This window comes from Camelina sativa, chromosome 10 (assembly GCF_030686135.1).
Source record: "Camelina sativa cultivar CO46 ecotype springtype chromosome 10, ASM3068613v1".
NCBI classification, from domain to species: domain Eukaryota; kingdom Viridiplantae; phylum Streptophyta; class Magnoliopsida; order Brassicales; family Brassicaceae; genus Camelina; species Camelina sativa.
Genome location: NC_141889.1, coordinates 16,338,976 through 16,358,642, shown reverse-complemented (window position 1 = coordinate 16,358,642; position 19,667 = coordinate 16,338,976). Strand labels below are relative to the sequence as shown.

Below are 19,667 nucleotides of genomic sequence, written 5' to 3'. Positions count from 1 at the left end.
TGAACTCATGGATACCAATATACATACTTGGATTTTCTTTCACCTTTATACCACTCTTGGCTAATCCGAGTAGCTGATTCCCATTATTGGAACAGTTTCCCCCACCATTAGCCTACCCTTCTTTCAAGCCAAAATTATCTCTGTGTGTGAGGCCTTATTTTTCGGATTGAGCTTGGTAGAAAGTGTTAGGTCTGAGCCGACAGGAATGGAACCTTGTGTAGTTCTAGTTCGCGTTATCCGGACTAGATAGGACTAGGTGGGAACTTGTTATAGGGGTTTGGGATTCAATGTGTGCAGAAAGGAAAAGAAAAGAATGAAAAGAAAGGATAAAGTCTCTAGGAGGGGTAATCTGTCTCTAAATATGAAAGTCTAGTAAAGGATTTGGGGAATGCAAAGTATAGGAAAAAAAGAAAGACGGTTCTAAGAAAAGAAAAGAAAGTTGTCAAAGAATGTATAGCAAAAGCTTTTGAAGTCTTAAGAAATAAGAAGGAAAAGAGGACCATAGTGTTTTAGAAAAGAAACCCCAAATCCGCTAGGCAAAATCAAAAAGAAACCTCTCCTGAGACTTGGTACAAAAGGGTGAATGGGTATGATCAAGAGAGCATAAAGCTGAAGGGTAGAGTTAGGACAATCTGGGTTTAGAGAATTAGGAGTCAAACGCTTGGGTACTCTCGGGTAGACAAGGTTTTCTTCCTGTATGCATTTGTTGGTCCTTACCTTTAGCCTTCTCCCAAAAGCTCAATCCATTTTCTTGAGAGAACCCTGATCAAAAACGATGAACCTACTCTAAAGGAGATCACCTTTATCTCCATCCTTTTCTTACCAAACCAAATGAGTTCATAGGCAGTGTTTAAGCTTGATTCACGGTTCCAATTCAATGAATGTTAAAGGGATAGGTTGATTTGAATGCATGTCAAAGTTGAAACAGAGACTAAGGCGTGTAAGGAAGAGCATGGCCAAAGTTTTTAAGTACGACTCTCTCTCTCTTTGCGTTTTACAATTACTAACTTGGACATTGATTTTACCTATTTTATCAGCATGTTTTGGTTCTGAGCCCCCTCCTTCAAACCTCTTCTTCAAGCTTAATCTTGATTATTTGCTTGAGGGCAAGCAAGAAATAAGTTTGGGGGAGTTGATGTATCTACATTTTACTTGTTTTAGATCCTCATTTGCATTCACTTTAGCATCATTTCATCCTGTGTTTGTATCATTTGCGTCTCATTCTTGCATAAATTCACTCACTTAGTAGTTTTCCATTAGCATTGCATACATTGTTGCATATGGAGTTGTTATCAGGTTTAGGAGAGCTTTTGGGAACACGAAGCTGAGCAGAGTGCAAGGCGAAAGAGAGCTCGATCGAGCTGGGAAGACGAAGTGAAGCAGAGGAAGTCGAACCAAGGCAGAATGACCAACTGAAGCAGAATCTAGCCTAACGCATGCAGAGCAGAAGACAAGGCGGAGCGACTGACACAAGAGGCAGAGCTCGATCGAGCTGATTGAAAGAAAGGACGGTCGAGCTGTTTGAGACAAAGAAGAGCTCGATCGAGCTGAAGTGGAACGCGAAACCAAAGCTGGACAAGAGGAGAAAGCATAGCTCGATCGAGCTGTTGGAAGCAGATGAGAGCGAGATCGTGCTAAGCATCAACCGACTTAAAAATCGTTGACTTTGACTAGGGTTTTCACAAGTTTAGTATAAATATGTCTCATTTGTTTAGACTTGAGAGGATCCTTTGGAGCTATTTTTCTAGAACTTCTCTCAAGAAACAAAATGTGTTTAAGGCTTTGTAATTCGAATTCTCTTTTAATCTTTCAAGTTTTTATAGTTTTACATCTCTCTTTTATGCTTTAGTTTATATAATCTTGTTAATATCTCTTTAATCTCTTTTCATAATGTTGCTTATTGAATTTTCTGGGTTTGGGTTCTTGAGCTTCATGATTTCTGAGTAGTGTTCTTAGAGTTCTTGAGGTTGGGTGAGATCCATGAGGTTTTCTTAGTCTTTTCTAGGGTTTTGATGTTTAAATCTTTTAGATCCCTTCTGGATTAGTGTTCTTCATGCTAGCTTCTTTCTGATCATCTGAAGCTTAACCCGAGGCATTTCCACCCGAGAGGGCTTGGTGAAATGTCTGATCTAGCTAATACCGGAGATTGACGTGCCTAGCCTAAGAGATTAGTTGTCTAGGGTGTTTATTGACATTGATTGATTGGTTGTTAATGCCTGCCTTGTTATGCTTCACTAAAGAGATTTAGGTCTGGAGGTAACTTGGCTTGAGGGTCTCTGTCACGAGAGTGGATTGATCTGTTGTTGAATCTTTCGTCAAGGGATAACTTTGTTTAAAGTTTTATCGAATCTTTGTATTAAGACTAAGTTACTTCATGGATCATTGATACCCAGCCTCACGAGCTCTCTTTTATCATCTGTTTGCATCAGTTTACGTTTTGCTTGTTTCGCTTAGCTTTGCTTACTTTTGTTAGTCACTGCTTAGCTTTGTTAGTCACTGCTTACTTTTGTTAGTCACTGCTTAGCTTTGTTAGTCACTGCTTACTTTTGTTAGTCACTGCTTAGCTTTGTTAGTCACTGCTTACTTTTGTTAGTCACTGCTTAGCTTTGTTAGTCACTGCTTACTTTTGTTAGTCACTGCTTACTTTTGTTAGTCACTGCTTAGCTTTGTTAGTCACTGCTTACTTTTGTTATTCACTGCTTAGTTTTGCTATTAGTTCTCCTTTTCTTTTGTTGCTTGCTCACTTAGGTTGTTAGAAAATCAAAACTAAGGTTCGCTTGACTTAGCTAGATTTGATTGCATCTTTTGTGGTTAATAGCTCACCCATTTGGTTTGACACCCTTTGTACTACAATCACAATTTAAGTGCTTAGGGAATTGAACTTCAGTAGAGATGTAAAACTTTACTATCAATTTGGCGCCGTTGTCAATTGGGTGTTTGTCTGTTACATTCAAGATTTCAGATCTCTTAAGATCAAGCTGTTTTTCTTTTATTTTCGTTTACTGACTTGTTGGCTGTCTATCTGTTTGCTTCAGGAACACTCCTTCGACACACAGCTCGAGCAGTGTTGTTGAGTTCTCTCTTGCATGCAAACACGCTCCCAAGGCAGTCATAATCTCCTTTTCTGTGATGACGTCGATCGTTTACCCCGCGCGTTGAGACAACAAAGGAATCAAGTCGGATTAGATCAACAAGATCACGTTGGTATGGATAACCAACAGCACGACCCTCATGCACCTGGTGCACAAAACAATCTGCCACGCCAACCACGACACATTGGCGCTGGTGATGCTCCTAACACCCACACGCAGCGTCAGGGAATTGTGCCTCCTTCCATCCCAAACAATAATTTTGAAATCAAGAGTAGTCTCATCTCTATGATTCAAGGTAACAAATTTCATGGCTTGCCGATGGAAGACCCTCTTGATCACCTGGACGAGTTTGACAGGCTCTGCAGCCTCACAAAGATCAATGGTGTCAGCGAAGATGCATTCAAGCTGCGCTTATTCCCATTCTCTCTTGGTGACAAAGCACATCAGTGGGAAAAAGCTTTACCTCAGGGATCCATCACCTCTTGGGATGATTGTAAGAAGGCTTTTCTTGAAAAGTTCTTCTCTAACTCGCGGACTGCTAAGCTCCGTAATGCAATCTCCAGCTTTGCTCAGAAAAATGGTGAAACCTTCTGTGAAGCTTGGGAAAGATTCAAGAGCTCCACTACTAAATGTCCTCACCATGGTTTCAGTCAGGAATCCCTCCTTAGTACTCTCTACCGGGGCGTTCTGCCTAAGTTCAGGATGATGCTTGACACTGCAAGCAATGGCAACTTCCTGAACAAGGATGTTGAAGATGGTTGGGAACTTGTTGAGATGGTAGCAACCAAAGCAAGTCAGTACTCAGAATAAGAAGTGGGATAGAAATTAATCTTGCAAAACTTGAAATCTTAAATGTAGCAAAATGAATCCCAAATGGCAACGGCGCCAAATTGATACTAAGATTTTTGTGTATCCTAGCAGGTTCAATTAACCTTATGCAGTTGTAATACTTAAGGTGTCAATCCAGTTGGGAAACTTCACTAACAATTAAGATGCAATCAAGAATCACAAGTCAAGCCAATTCAAAGAGAGTGTTTGTGTCTAACAATCCTAGAATGATCAGAATGCAAAATGGAAATGTGTTATAGGACTAGAAACGAGAATGTATGACTGGAAGCGAAAATGAATGAAAACAGAAAACGAGTCTAAGCATGAACTAAAAGGCAAGACACGAAACAGTCTCAAGAATGTAATAAATATCAGGAAGAAAGAGGTCCTAAGGATGGGAGTAATTGATGTCGGTGAAGTCTCCTAGTCTACAAAGTGTTTAACATGCCACAAGCAATCTATCCCTAGACAACGAACATCTCAACTTAGCTAATCCAGTCTCTTGGTAAAAGCTACTCGGACTCAACCACTTCCATACCCAGCTCTCGCTAGAGAAACATGGTTGAGCAGGCATGACAAACAAGTTCGTTCATGTCAACAAACATCCTAGACAACTAATCTCTTAGGCTAGGAATGTAAGTCTCTGGCACTAGTTGGTCAGACATTTCATCAAACACCTTTTGGGTGTGGAAATGTCTCAAACCTAGTTCCAATTGATCAGAGAGAAACTAGCATTTCTAACACTAGTCCAAAAGGGAATCATAAAAATCAAAGCTTAAACACTCTACATCCTAAGATCCTCCACCTAGTCTATCCCATCCTCAAAGACTACTACACTACTCAGATCCGAAAGTCATTATCCAAGATGCAAACACAGAAAACATTGAAACAAGCATTATTAGGTAGATAAAAATAAGATGAAAAACTTTTGAGATGAAATCAAATGCAAAAACTGAATAAACTCGGAGATGTCGAATTACAAGTCTGAGAACGTTTTTAGGTGGCTAGGTTAACATTATGAACAAAAACGAAAATGAGATAAAAGATAAGATGTCTCAGCAAAGACTTAACAACATGTATATATAGTAATCCAACATGGAAAGCCCTAAAACTTAAAACGACAAGGTAAAGCGTCGGTTCAGTAAACTCCTGAAGCGTGTAAAACCAAACATCTTTCTTCCTGACATGTGCGATCGAGTCCGTGCGCGTCGAATGGAATGCAATGTCATCATGGCTCGGACGGACGGCTGAAGAGCGTGGCGGGAGAGCATGGCTCGATCAAACAAGCTGGAGTGCGTGGCGAGGGAGCATGGCTCGATCAGACAAGCTGGAGTGCGTGGCGGGGGAGCAAGGCTCGATCAGACAAGCTGGAGTGCGTGGTGAGGGAGCATGGCTCGATCAGACAAGCTGGAGTGCATGGCGATGGAGCATGGCTCGAGCGTGGTGTATACACATCCACTAAAACGATGATAACTCTTGAACCACACCTCCGATTGGCTTGAAATAAACGGCGTTGGAAAGATAACTCAATTCCCTACAACTTTAATCAATACGTTGAAAGCTAAATCCCACTCGAGTGGAACGGCTCGAACGGATGGCTCGGTTGACGCTTCCCGGAGTGTTGTGCAGCGGATGGGTCGAGCGATGTGTTCCCGACGTCTCCTAGATACCTGAAATACTCCAAAATGCACAATGTATGCAAGTATGATGCAAAAACTACCTAAACATGCAAAGTGTATAGAAAGGACTAGAAAATGAAGCAAAACAATGTGTTATCCTAGCTAAATGCATGATAAATATATGCTAAGGAGAGACAAAATATAGACATATCACGGCTTCGAGCAGATCGTGGTTGCAGAGGGAGTGTCGATCGACACCAGCAAAAAAGCATCGATCGACACTGTGGGTGTAGTGTCGGTCGACATCGAGAACAGTGTCGGGTGGGGGCAGATTTTGTTCAGGAGACCTGAGAGAAGATTCGGATTCTCAAGCAGAACATGAAGGAAGCTCAAGATCGACAGAGGAGTTATGCCGATAGGAGGAGTAGTGATCTTGAGTTTCAGGGTGGAGATAGAGTGTACCTCAAGATGGCTATGTTGCGGGGTCCGAACAGGTCATTGACTGAGACTAAGTTGAGTCCAAGGTATATGGGTCTGTTCAGAGTGATTGCGCGAGTTAGACTAGTGCATATAGACTGGAGTTACCTAAGGTTATGCGAGCATTCCATAAGGTTTTCCATGTGTCTATGTTGCGGAATTGTCTTTGTGAAGATGATCGGTTGTTGGCTAAGACTCCATAGGATATTCATCCTTACATGACTTTGGAGGCGAGACCAGTGAGGGTGCTCGAGAGGAGGATCAAAGAACTTCGGAAGAAGAAGATTCCTTTGATGGGAGTCCTTTGGGACTGTGATGGTTTTGAGGAGCAAACTTGGGAGCCAGAGGCGAGGATGAAGGCAAGATTCAAGAAGTGGTTCGAGAAGCATGTCGCGACTTGAATTTGCCTAGCCTGGTCCCAGTTGTAGTCCGTTGCTGGAGCGGGAATGGAGTATTCTAGCCTATCTCTCTTGGTTAATTGGTCGCTTAGGGGTGGTTGATTGCGCGACTAAGTAACAAGATGAGGTGGTGCTCGGGGTACGAAATTTCCGTGGGACGGTGGTTTGAGGGAACATTTCCTGAAATAGAAGTTTCTAAAAGTGGATAGTTTCTAGAAGTGGAAGTTCTAAAAATGGAAAGTTTTATGGGAGTTAGAATTTGTCCATTTTTAGTGATTGTGAGCCTTGGAGGGGCTTATGTGGCCTTTGTGGCGGGCTGTTTAGCCGTTGGGTGGCTTTGTGGCGGGCAATCTAGCCGTTGTGTGGCCTTTGTGGCGGGCTGTTTAGCCATTGTGTGGCCATTGTGGCGGACTGTTTAGCCAAAGTTATCGTTTAGGCGGTCCTTCGGGACGAGTGGTCTTTGTGACGCTAATTTGGGACGAGTGGTCTTTGTGATGGTCCTTCAGGATGATTGGTCTTTGTGACGGTCCTTCGGGACAAGAGGTCTTTGTGACGGTCCTTCGGAACGAGTGGTCTTTGTGAAGGTCCTTCGGGATGAGTGGCCTTGGTGGCGGTCCTACTTAGGACATTTGTTTGGCCTTGGTGGCGGTCCTGTTTAGGACATATGTTTTGCCTTTGTGGCGGCCTGTGGGGCAGTGGGATGATCCTTGTGTGGTCATGAGGTATTCTAGTGAGGGGATATGTGGTTGGTAGGGCATTTTGTTTTTCTACGCGAGCCACGGGAAGAAAACCTGGTTAGGGATAGGACTCAGACATGTTATGAATTGTTTGCTCACGACTCTTGGGGGACTTCGGTTCTCCTAGTACTGTTATGTTCTAAGACTTTGTGGCTGGAGCGTATAGTTGGTATATTGACTTTGGATGACGATCTGGGGGTGCGCTGTAGGGTGGCAACCCGAGAGACGAGTATTGGACTTCCCTATATTTCGCATACGGGCTTAGGTCTTATGAGGAGCCAATATTATGGCATGCAGGCTTCGGCCTGATGAGGAGTCAAAAAATCAAGGTTTAGGCATGTGAGTAAACGAAAGTCCAAAAGTCGAGAGCAAATAATGCCTGGAATGTGAGTCTATCGCCTATAGGTGACCTTTCGTAGATTGATCGGAGGAGTGCGAACCGTGGAGACGGTTGCACGGGAGTCCTTGGTTGATGGTTGTTCGAGATTCGAGGATGAATCTATGTTGGTGGGGGAGAATTGTAACACCCGCGACCAAAACACTGCGTTTTGGGGGTGGGTGTCGATCGACACCAAGGGTGGTGTCGGTCGACACCTGTTATTTCTGGTTCAGCCTGATTGATTAAATTGTCGATTTTGGTCGGTTTGGTTTAGAGAAAACGACCTATGTCGTGTTTTTGGTGGTTTGTCACTGCTTGAAACAGAGAGAAAAGGAGAGAAACAGTTTCTTAAGGTTTTAGAGAGAGTTTGTGAGATTTGAAGGCGTTTTTGGAGAGATCTTGCTGTGAGAGTGAAGATCCAAGGCTAGAGACGCGTTAGAAGCTTGCTAGGAGGGTTGGATTCGTTGCCTTTGGTCTGAATCTTCCTGCAAAGAGGTGAGTGCATGACCATGGCTAATCTAAGCGTTTGATTCATCGTATTTGCTTGTTTGTTGTTGTTTTGTGTGTTTTTCTTGCTGGGATTGGTTGCTATAGGTTCCTACGGACGTTTATGGTATGGGTTTTGAGTATTGGACGATTTGGAAGAGGTTGGGGAGCGAGATTCGACTCTCGGCTTTGAGAGGATCGTGGTTGCAGAGGGAGTGTCGATTGACACCAATTGGTGTCGGTTGACACCAGCAAAACGGCATTGATCAACACTGCGGGGTAGTGTCGGTCGACACCAAGCCAATGTCGGTAGACACTTGGCTGGTGTCGGACGACACCTCCCTTCCAGCGAGATGATGTTTGTTTTCCTGATTTGTATGTTTTGTTTGGAACATTGGAATAACTGTTTCTTGTGTGTATAGCCCAGTAGATGGGAGGATTCTCTCACTGAGTGTTTATCAAATACTCATGCATCTCAATTTGTGTTTGTGGTGCAGGTAAAGGCAAAGTGTGATCGTGGAATCAAGGCGATGAAGAAAAGGATGTTCTAGGGACATGATTGGATGTTGTCTAGCATTGTTAGGTTGCTAGAGTTCGGTCTTTAGAACTTGCTAGGTTGCTGGTTCTTTGTTTCTTGTTGTTTGATTTTGGAATTATTATGTTTTGGATATTGGTTATTTTATTATTGGATATTGGTTTGATTATGTTATCCGATGTTGTGTGTTTGTGGTTAGGTGGCTAGTGGGTATGGGACCATTAGTTGTAGAGTATTTATTTATTATTATTATTTATTAAAATAAAAAATGGGTCGAATCGTTTCATAAGTAAAATAGGAGAAAGATACGAAGAGAAAAGGAGAAAGGAACTGGAGAATTTTAACCAAAAGAAAGAACAAAAGAAGGAGAACATTTCATCAGTTGGATTGAATCAGTCTATGAATGGTGGAGAATAAGCCAAAGCTCAATCCTTGTCTCTATTTATTAGCCAAAGAGAGGCTTTAGTTTTTTTTTTTTTTTTTTTTTTTGGTTTTGTAGTTTTTGGTTTACTTTTTATGTATGAATATTAAATTTAAGGTTTGTTTTTGGTTTTGTAGTTTTTGGTTTACTTTTTATGTATGAATATTGAATTTAAGGTTAAGTGTAATGCCTCTGTACCGTTCTATGGCCAAACCCGCCCAGAACGGTGTTATTCCCATTTAAAACCTTAGCCAGTCCATTGGTGATATTTCCACAACTTTAGACATCATTTAGACTTGCCAACCCTCATGATGCTCAAGTATTGAGCCGACCCGGACTAAGTCATTATCAGACATTGCTCGTACACGAAATATAAAACTGATTTCTTTCATTAAATAAAATATTTCACATCACAAGGTTAATAAAAGACTTTAGAGTTTGTGGCCAGGCCTATTGCCAAAAAGATTATACATAACTGTTTTTAACAAATAAAGCATACTTTTTCTTTACACAAAGGCACAAAAACTATTTCGGGCTCCTATCGTCCAACACGCCCTCTAGATTTTCTCTAGTGGTCACCTACAGAACAAATACTATCATAAGTAATATAAGATTACTTAGTGAGTCTTAGGGGTCCCTGCAGAAAATTAGATTTTCGTCCCAACCCCAAATCACAAGGAATCAATCACCACTTCACAACAATCAATCAGAGAAAGCAAGCGGAAGATAATAAGCCAAGCAAATAACCACACGCAAGCAATCAATGCAACATGCAAAACTTGAATAAAAGCATACGTTTTTAAACAACTTTTACTAGGGTCCAAATATGCTGCCTTCCATTCCACTCCCTTGTTTTGCCCGCACTAAAACCACAAAGGTATGCAATCGGTATAAAACACCAACTACACCGTCGTATAAACAGCTTTGGCCAAGGTAGCAAACCAGGACCGAGCTCTTGGCAACAACATGCAAAGCTATGACAAGGCTGCATGTTAAGACGGTTTCACAGGGAAGGTCAGACACATCTCCATTCTTAGTGCGATTATGGCTTGTCGGACCCCTCGTCACAAACGACACGCACTAAGATCATCCAACAATTAATTTTTAAGTTTATGGTTTTAAAGAACACATAAAACTTCAAACAACAATATTTAACCTCACATGCAATAGATCAAATAAACGGATCGACATCCACGTTTATGATCTACCATGGAATTCACCTCAAACATTTTACTTAAGTTTATGGATTTAAAAATCACATAAACAACAAGTGAAAATGCGATACCTCAAATGTAATAGATCAAATAGACGGATCATCCACGTTTATGATCTACCATGGAATTTACCAACCAAAATGCAAAACTTCAAGAAAACTACCAAAAAATCAAGAAGAAATGCAACTATATGCACATACAAAGCGAATCTAAAACAAGTCTCCCAACTCCAAACTAGATCGGATCAATGCTCCATGAACTCACTGTTTTCAAAGAACTCAAGCTTCTCCAACTCAAACTCTTGCTAGCTTCCATCTCTTCTCGTAGATGCAGCAACTTCGATCCAAGCTTCTCACACTTAAGCAAATTTCTCTCAACTCTTTTCTACTCTCTCCAACAGCCTTTGGGCGAAGTTCTCTCTTTCTCTTCTCCAAAAATGAGAAGAAGAGATGGTATTTACAGAGAAGATGAGTGAATTCCTCAAGCCACACACAGGGGTGAGGTGTCCTCCTCTCATTCCTCCATCACACACTTGTCCAAAGTGTGGTGACACCTCTCCTTATGAGGTGTGTCTCCCTCATTCTCCCAAATCACAAATGGCGATTGGAATAAAGAATATTCTTTCCCACTTTCTCCTATTTCCGATTATTTAAACACTTAGTGGAAATTTAACTAATGATTAATTAATTAACATTTAAATCACCATTACCTCCACTTTGTAATTTAAATATTCTTTTTAGTGGGTTCCCTCCTGCTAACACACATTTCATCCCGGCCATGTTCTAGTTTGACGGTCTTTGGTATGCTAATTTGTCTGTCCCTCGTACGCATGTACGATTGACCGTACGACCGACCATTTGGTCGATTTTTCTCATCAAGTGGCTGATCGAACCCTTGATCGACTGTCGGTCGATTGCTATCTCTTCGATCACCTCTTAGTACCTCTTTTCAGTTTGGCCTGTCCTTACTTCCGCGTCTGTCTGGCCCGTACCACGTTGTGTGGGTCACTACATTAAGATGTTATATTATATGGTTAAATTAACCGTATATATATTATAATTGAGTTGTTGGTTTGGAAATTTAAATTTATAAATAAATAGTTTTATGTAAAGTAAATATGTAAATTGCTTTAATATTATTGGTTTTGTATATATATAGTGAGTTCTGTTTTGGTTTAACCATTTATGATTCATTTATATTTTTAAGAGTTTTAAACCTAAATAGGATTTAAAAGTAATTTATGATTAATTTAAATGTTGTGGTGTATAAATTAATATGGGGTTATGATTCAAAGTTTGAAAAATATTTGATTCAAAAAATTTAGATTTTTTATAAGTGTTACATTATAGATTTCGATATATTATTATAACTATATATGTTTCGTAGAGTTAAGAGTTTTATGGATTGTGTTTGTAGTTTAAAATTTCGTATAGCCACATATATATATATATATATATATGTGAAAAATTTATCACTATCTTACTAAAATAAATCAAATTAGATAGCTCCTAATATTTTGTGTTTTTTTGTAGCTAGTAGTCACGACTTAGCCATAAATTAGATTTGAAGCTAAATAGACACAAATTTGCTACGATATAGCTACAAACTAGACAGGATAATATTTTGTGTCTGAATTGTGGCTAACATATGATGGCTACAATTTTTTTGTAGCTAAACTGTGGCTTTGGACAGTTTTTCTTGTCACTACAACAAATATGAGTATTGATAGCAGATTATAATAGCACAATTTCTTTAACTGCTATTAAAAGTGAAATGAGAGTTTGTCAAATAGATTTATAGCATTGAACTAATGCTATGCCTAAAAACCAATAAGCGGGAACTAAAAACACATGGTTCCGCCTTAATTTTATGAACAAGCGCCAACACTTAGAAAATAAAATTACATTTTGGTGGTCTAAGAACAAAACCATTACGTTTCATAGCATAAGGAAAAAAAAAGAGAAAATAAAGAAGGCAAAAAAACAAAAAGAATAAACCTTCGAGTTCTCCGTCGACTCGTTTGCTCGCCATCTACGTCGATGTCATCCTCTAGATCTCTCGCCATCTCAGTTGATTTTATTCTCTAGATCTCTCGCCACTTCCGCCAACTCTATTGCTCGCCATCTCGATTTGATCTGTCTCACTCTCTTAATTCGTATCAGCTCTCCTCAGATCTGACTTTCAGGTGAGTTGAAAGTGAGTCCATAGTAGCAATACCCAGCAGTGTGTTTCGTTGGTTGTTGTAAATACAGCATTGTGTCTTGTTAATAGGTGTGGGTTCTCAGATATTGGGGGAAGAATACAATCCCTATAGAGGTTAGACACATCTCTCGATTTTTTGGCCTTTTGTATCCTTTTGTAGTTGCAGTGTCTCTGTGATTGATTGTCGTAAATATGTTTAACTTGTGGTCATTGTTGCTTGTATCCTATACCGTTTGAACTGTGTCAAGGGAAACTAGGATTTTTAAGAAAAAGGTTAGACAATGCATGGGTGCATTTATGCAGGTAAGTATAATTGTTAAAAGTGTTTTGTTTATGCATTTGGACTAGTGTTGTGATACTTATGTCTTTTTCTTATACTTTCTCTAACATGAACTCAAGGGTTGATTCTGCATATGAGAGTGGTGCTCGATGTTTTGTTGAAGTTGTTACTGCCAAATTAGCAGTTAATGGAAAGATAATTTGTCTGTGCGCCGGATGCCCAATTTAGAGCGCTATACATGCAACGAGGTTGTGTCTCATTTAGTTATACATGGAATGGATGAGGTTTACAAGAGAAGTACTAATTGGTTTCACCATGGAGATTATGTTGGTTTAATAGAAGGTCAAGATAGAGTGTGGAATGCTGAGATTTTGGGTTTATACGAAGCTGCTAAATGGTCTGATGAAGATTTAGCTTGTAATGGTTCAGATTTATGTGAGGCTGTTGAGGGTGAGGATAGGCAAGAAGATGAGTTTTAGCAAAACTTGTAGAAGCTGAAATGCCATTGTATCCAACGTGTGTGAATCATAGCAAGCTATCAGCTACAGTTACACTGTTTCGGATTAAAACTCAGAATGGCTGGTCAGACAAGAGCTTCGATGATTTATTGGAAACTTTACCAAAAATGTTACCTGAAGACAATGTACTGCACACATCAACCTATGACATCAAGAAGTTTCTGAAATCTTTTGATATTGGATATCAAAAGATTCATGCTTGTGTGAACGACTGCTGTTTATTCAGAAAGAAGCTGAAGAAGGTTGATTTTTGTCCAAAATGCAAGTCTTCAAGATGGAAGACCAACATGCACACTGGGGAAGTCAATAAGGGTGTTCCATAGAAGGTTTTGAGGTACTTTCCAATAATCCCTCGTCTAAAAAGAATGTTCAGATCGGAGAAAGTGGCTGCGGATTTGAGATGGCATTTCAATAACAAGAGCACTGATGGGAAATTGCGCCATCCAGTAGACTCAGTAACATGGCAGTCAATGAATAACAAGTATCCTTCTTTCGCAACTGAGCAGAGGAACATGCGACTTGGTCTCTCTACTGATGGGTTTAACCCCTTCAACATGAAGAACAGTCGATACAATAGTTGGCTTGTGTTTCTCGTAAATTATAGCATGGCTCCTGACTTATGTATGAAGGAGGAAAACATCATGCTTAGTTTGTTGATTCCTGGACCGCACCAACCTGGTAATAGTATAGATGTTTACTTAGAACCTCTTATAGAAGATTTAAATCATTTGTGGTCTAAAGGCGAGATAACTTACGATGCATTTAGTAAAACAACTTTTATGTTGAGGGCGATGCTGATTTGGACCATAAGTGATTTACGAGCTTATGGAAATCGGGTAAGATGGGTTGTCCTATATGTGGGAAGCACACAGATAGTGCGTGGCTGAGTCATAGTAGGAATTTTGTATATATGTGCCACCAAAAAAGTTTGTCTCCGTCACATAGGTATCGAGGAGAGAAGAGTTGGTTTGATAGTAAAGCAGAGTATGGAACAAAGGGAAGGATACTCACGGGTAGAAATATTTCCTTACTACTGAGAAACTACAAGAATGATTTTGGTAATAGAAAAGAGACTCGGAAAAAGAGATCTAGAGCTGCTTGTGAAATACCATCTGATAACGAAGATGAATACAGTGAATCTGATGATGAAGAAGAAGACTTAGCAGAAAAAGATGAAGAGGAGTTGTCTAGATTGAAGAAAAGATTAATATTCTTCACATTGCCTTATTGGGAGGTATGTAAAATATTTATAGAGTTCCCAAATTGTCACCACTTACTTATAGAGTTTCCATTGTCGTCACTTGTATATGAATTTCAACTGATTACTCTCTTATATGCTTTGTCTTGTCAAGGAGCTCCCGGTAAGACATAAATTAGACGAGATCCATGTGGAGAAAAATGTGGCTGCAAGATTGACTGCCACATTGTTACATTGTGGCAATTCAAAGGATGGATTAAAAGCTAGGAAGGATCTTGAAACTCTTGGTATCAGGAAAAATTTGCATCCAAAAGCTCACGGTAAAAGGACACTACTTCCCGCAGGTCCTTGGTCTTTGTCAAAGTCAGAAAATAAAATATTATGTAAGCGGCTCTTTGACTTTAAAGGTCCGGATGGCTATTTCTCTAACATATCTACATGTGTATCATTGGATGAGTGTAAAGTGATGGGACTCAAATCTCATGATTACCACGTCTTGGTGCAACAACTACTACTAGTTGATGTTAGAGGTTTACTACCTAAGGGTCCTAGAATAGCCATTTTCCGTCTATGCGCATTCTTCAACACATTGTGCCAAAGAGTGATTGATATGGAACAACTCCAAATAATGGAAACAGAAATTGTGGAGACTCTATGCATGTTTGAAAGATTTTGGCCACCTAGTTTCTTTGACATCATGCTGCACTTGTGTGTGCATCTAGGAAGAGAAGCCCGACTAGGTGGTCCTGTCCATTTCCGATGGATGTATCCATCTGAGAGGTAGTGTCCTTTTCTTTATTTTAGTATCATCTTCAAGACGAACTTAGTGAATCTAATTGAACTTATTTGCTGTTCATTACAAACAGGTACATAAAAGTATTGAAAGACTATGTTAGAAACCCAACAAGACCAGAGGTGTGTATAGCTGAGTCATATCTTGCAGAAGAATGCATGAATTTCTGCTCTGATTACTTGAAGGCTACAACAAATGTAGAAGAAAAAGAGGAGAGGAACACTGAGTATGAGAACCACTCCATCCTAGAAGGTGTACCTATATCAGCTGGAACCTCATTCACTCTAACTGATATGGATAGAAAAATAGCTCACCTTGCTATAATCCAGAACACGACAATGGTGGAACCTTACATTGAGTAAGTTTTTCATATTATGATGTACAGTATTTATTCTTACAGTAATTATTTCTGATGAATTTTCTTGTTTCTTGGTTATATGCAAGTGCTCATTTACAACATCTACAAGACTCAAATGGTAGATGCAGACGTGATGCAAGTTATTTATGGACTATGCACACTCAACATTTCCCGACGTGGCTAAAGCAACAGGCATATTATACTATATTTGTCTTTTTTTTGTGGATTTTTAATTAGTACTTTAGCTGACCTTTTATTTTATAATTGTTAGATACCTATTGATTATGAAGATAAGGACAAGACATTTAAGTTGTTGGCTTATGGTCCACGTAGTATAGCCAGATCTTATACAGGCTACATTGTGAATGGCATGCGGTTTCATACAAAGTCAGTGCATAGGCTAAATCAGAATAGTGGGGTTTACTATGAGGCAACAACAATGTGTAGATCTAGTGCAGGGCACACAGCACAAGTGGTAGATGTTGTATCATACTATGGCAGAATAGTTGATATTATCTTGTTAGACTACAATGTCTTCTACGTCCCAATATTCCGGTGTCAGTGGACTGTTAAAGGTAACAGTGTTAAGGTAGAAGATGGCTTTACGCTGGTTAATATGAATCAGAGCCAGGTGTCATTTGCAAATGACCCATTCATTTTAGTCTCTCAAGCGAGACAAATATTTTATTCCAGGGAGAATGATGAATCTTGTTGGTATGTAGTTTTGAAAGGTCCATCTAGAAGATACAATGATGAGAATGTGGAAGATGAGTATGCAGATGTTGGACCATTACCTTCGGATATTGATATGACTCTAGAAGGCGTATCAGATGAGGCTCAAAATGTCAGAGATGATTGTGAATGAATTTTTGTGTGATCGTGTTCATTTGAGTCTATATTTGATTGGTTTTGCATGACTATTAGATTTTTTGTTTTTGGATACTTGGTCTGTCTTTGGGTCTATATTTGAGTTTCCCTTTTAGTTTTACGGACGTAGCAGATGGGGGTTAAGGGGAAAAAGGGTGCAAGGAAAAAGAAGACCAACGTACAAGAAGAAGAACCTGAATTCGTTGGTACCATATATCCACATGAAACACAGCCTCAAGACACACAGGTTGATGAACTACAACCGGATCAGACTGTTCTGGATAACCATATGGTTGGGTCTGAAGCTGCTAAGGACAGTACAGAACAAGGAGGGGATAAAGAGTCAGCTGTTGTCTCTGAAGATGCTACTGATACAGTTCCACCCCAGACTAAAAAACACAGAGGACCAACAAAGATGAAAGATATTGCCAAGGATCCTAATACACGAATAAGAGTACAGTTCACTAAATTTGGACAAACCGTGTGGAGAAGGATTGGTTAAGTTGTCTTCCTACTTAGGTCCCTTGGTAAGAGAACATGTTCCTGTTGTGATAGATGATTGGAGGAAAATTGGTGAGGAGCTGAAGACAGTACTATGGAAATCTGTTTGATTTTTTTCTTTATTGTAGATACGGTTTAAACAAGATGGAGAATATGAGAAAGCGGCTTTTTTGAAGCACATAGGATGTTTATGGAGGGCATCTAAGTCACGTTTGGTTAATCAGGTTTGGAAAGCTCCGAACAACGTAGAAAGAATGAAGCTGCGACCAGACAATATTCCTACGGCAGAGTGGAGGAAGTTTGTTAAAGAGAAGACTAGTCCAGAGTTTAAGGTACTAACTTGTACTTAATTTATTTCCAACATTTAATGTGCTAATACTTTTATATAGGCTGTTAGTGATTCATACAAGGAAAGAAGACGTAAGCAAATTCCTCACACATGTAGCCGTAAAGAAATGGTTAGATTGGCCGAAGATTTAGTGTCACTCAGTGACTATCAATATATTTTGGCCACCAGTTCTGTCAATGGTTTCTTAATGTCATTGAATGTGTGTTATAATTACTCAGAGAAAAGAGAGTACAGATGAAGTGACTAGACTCAATGTGTGGGTCAAGTCACGAACTAAAAAGGATGGGACAGCAGTGAACATGGATGCTGCTGCAAAGATTGTAAGTCATTCTTTTATGATCCTCTTTTCTATGTTTTTCATTATAATTTACCTCTATAAACATAAGTCTGACATTTAATAGGAAATGGCAAATGTGTTCGTTCTGTCTGATGCTCCATCATCATCATCATCAAACCCAAAAGAAGACAATCTTGCTCAGATATTGGGACCTGACAATCCTGGACGCCTGAGGGGAATAAGTAGAGGAATGAGTATGACCAAACTTGCTTGTTTCCAGATGAAAAACAAGTATGTGACTCAAATGCAATAGACCCAAATTCAGTTGCAGTAGCAGGTCAACGAATTACAAGATGCTCTTGCGAAACTGAATAGTCCTGTAAGTCAATAAGTTTGTATCATTGGATTAATGGTCTAAGAAAATGGTAACTAATTATATTCCTTTTTATTTTACAGCGTCAATTTTCGGAAGTTGGTGAACATTCAGCACCAAGAGTAAGTGTTAATATATAATGAGATTTGCTGAGGTTGTTCACTGAATGGTTAACAGATTCTAACCTTTGTAGAGTGTAAACCAATAACCGCAGCCTAAGTGCATTTTGTATGATTGTTCTGGCGCTAAAGTTAAAGTAGTCGAGGGTTGTATTCTATCTTTTGATCACATGGACTTCGTCAACAATGTGCTGTTAGACCCTAATTCAGTGAAGGTGTTGGTTGAGACAGCTTTTCAAGAAGATGCATTCCTTTGGAGACCTGCACCAAATATGTTTAGTATTGGTCAAGCTGTAAAAGAAACTATTGCGTGGCCTCATGATTGTGTTGATGCTATTGAGCATGAGTTAGGAACATAAGACATTCTGCCTAAGGTAATGTTTTCTTCATCTGATTGATTGTACTAGGATTTGATCTCTACGTTTTAGTGTTCTTAAATCTAGTAATATTTTTCTATATTGGAATTATTTTTTTAACAGAGCCCAAATACAAGTTCCATGAACAAGTGAAAACTTCTACATTGGCTATCAAATAATGATAAACTCATTGTTGAAGGCCGTTGGCAGACTCGTGATCCCAAAGCTTTGGTGAATGGCCTTCCTCTTGGACGAAATGCCATTAAAGTTTTTGTGTATTTGGTTAATGAACCTGAGACATTTCATTGGCGGCCAACAGAAGAACTCTGAAATCTTGATAACTCTTTGAAGTCGTTTGTAGCATGATCATTCAACAGAGTTTTGATCAAAGATTTAAGTACAGAGGCACCAGCTACAACATCTCCAGCACGCAGTCACAAGTACTCACTCCAGCAGCTCCTGTGAAGAGTTCAAAACCACTTTCACAATCTCCTTCAAGTTCATCTCAGAAGGTAAATTTCAACGTTTTGTTACTTCGAAAATATGTTATGATCGTTAGCATTGATGCCTTTGGTAAACCTTGCATATTATTTATACGATGCAGCATACTTCTCCGAAACGGATTGTCAAGGAAGATCAGAAGTGCAGATTGCTGGACATTACCGGTCAGAATAGGGTTGTTGCAGAAGGACGCTGGTCTTCAAACAACCTAGATCAGTTAGTGCATTGTTCGCTTGGGTCATAATGCAGTCCATGTGTGGATTGATGTAGTCAAGGTGCCTGATGCAAAAGTTTGGAGGCCTAATTTTGCTATTGAGTGTATGGAGGATACTATTGGTACCATTATAGCATGGCCTGAAGAAAAAGTTGTCCTCATTTGATGTCGAGTATAAGAACCGTATGATTTTCTACTTTCGTTGTTGTGTGGCAAATGAGACTTGTGTTCTTTGTTTGGGATTTATGGAATCGGATCGTATGCTCTTTGTGTATCATAACAATGTTTGATATTTTCTATTGTGGAATACAATTTCAGCATTATCACAGGTTTCTATACTTTCAAATTGTAACTAACCTAATTGATCGTTATAGCAGGCAGATGAAGTCGTTATAAACTCACTTAGTAGCACATAATAAAAGCTACAACTCAGATACAAATAGCTCAACACCGATGCTAAAATAAATAATCAAATGGCATTAAAATATAGCTACTAAAAATTAAATCAAAACAAGAAAAGATAGCTACGTTTACCGTACATATAGCAGACAAAAAGTACTATTATATATTTAAAT

The 19,667-nt window shown here is 39.5% G+C and overlaps 1 non-coding gene and 1 pseudogene across 1 annotated transcript; one reads left to right on the top strand and one right to left on the bottom strand.

Moving 5' to 3' along the window:
- The first annotated feature begins 3,206 nt into the window (after window positions 1-3,206).
- Window positions 3,207-19,258, top strand: LOC147936234 (uncharacterized; annotated as a pseudogene).
- LOC147936235 (small nucleolar RNA R71) lies at window positions 3,633-3,739 on the bottom strand. Its single transcript, XR_015569705.1, has one exon. It is a non-coding gene; the product is annotated as a small nucleolar RNA R71 (small nucleolar RNA).
- Window positions 19,259-19,667: the final 409 nt, after the last annotated feature.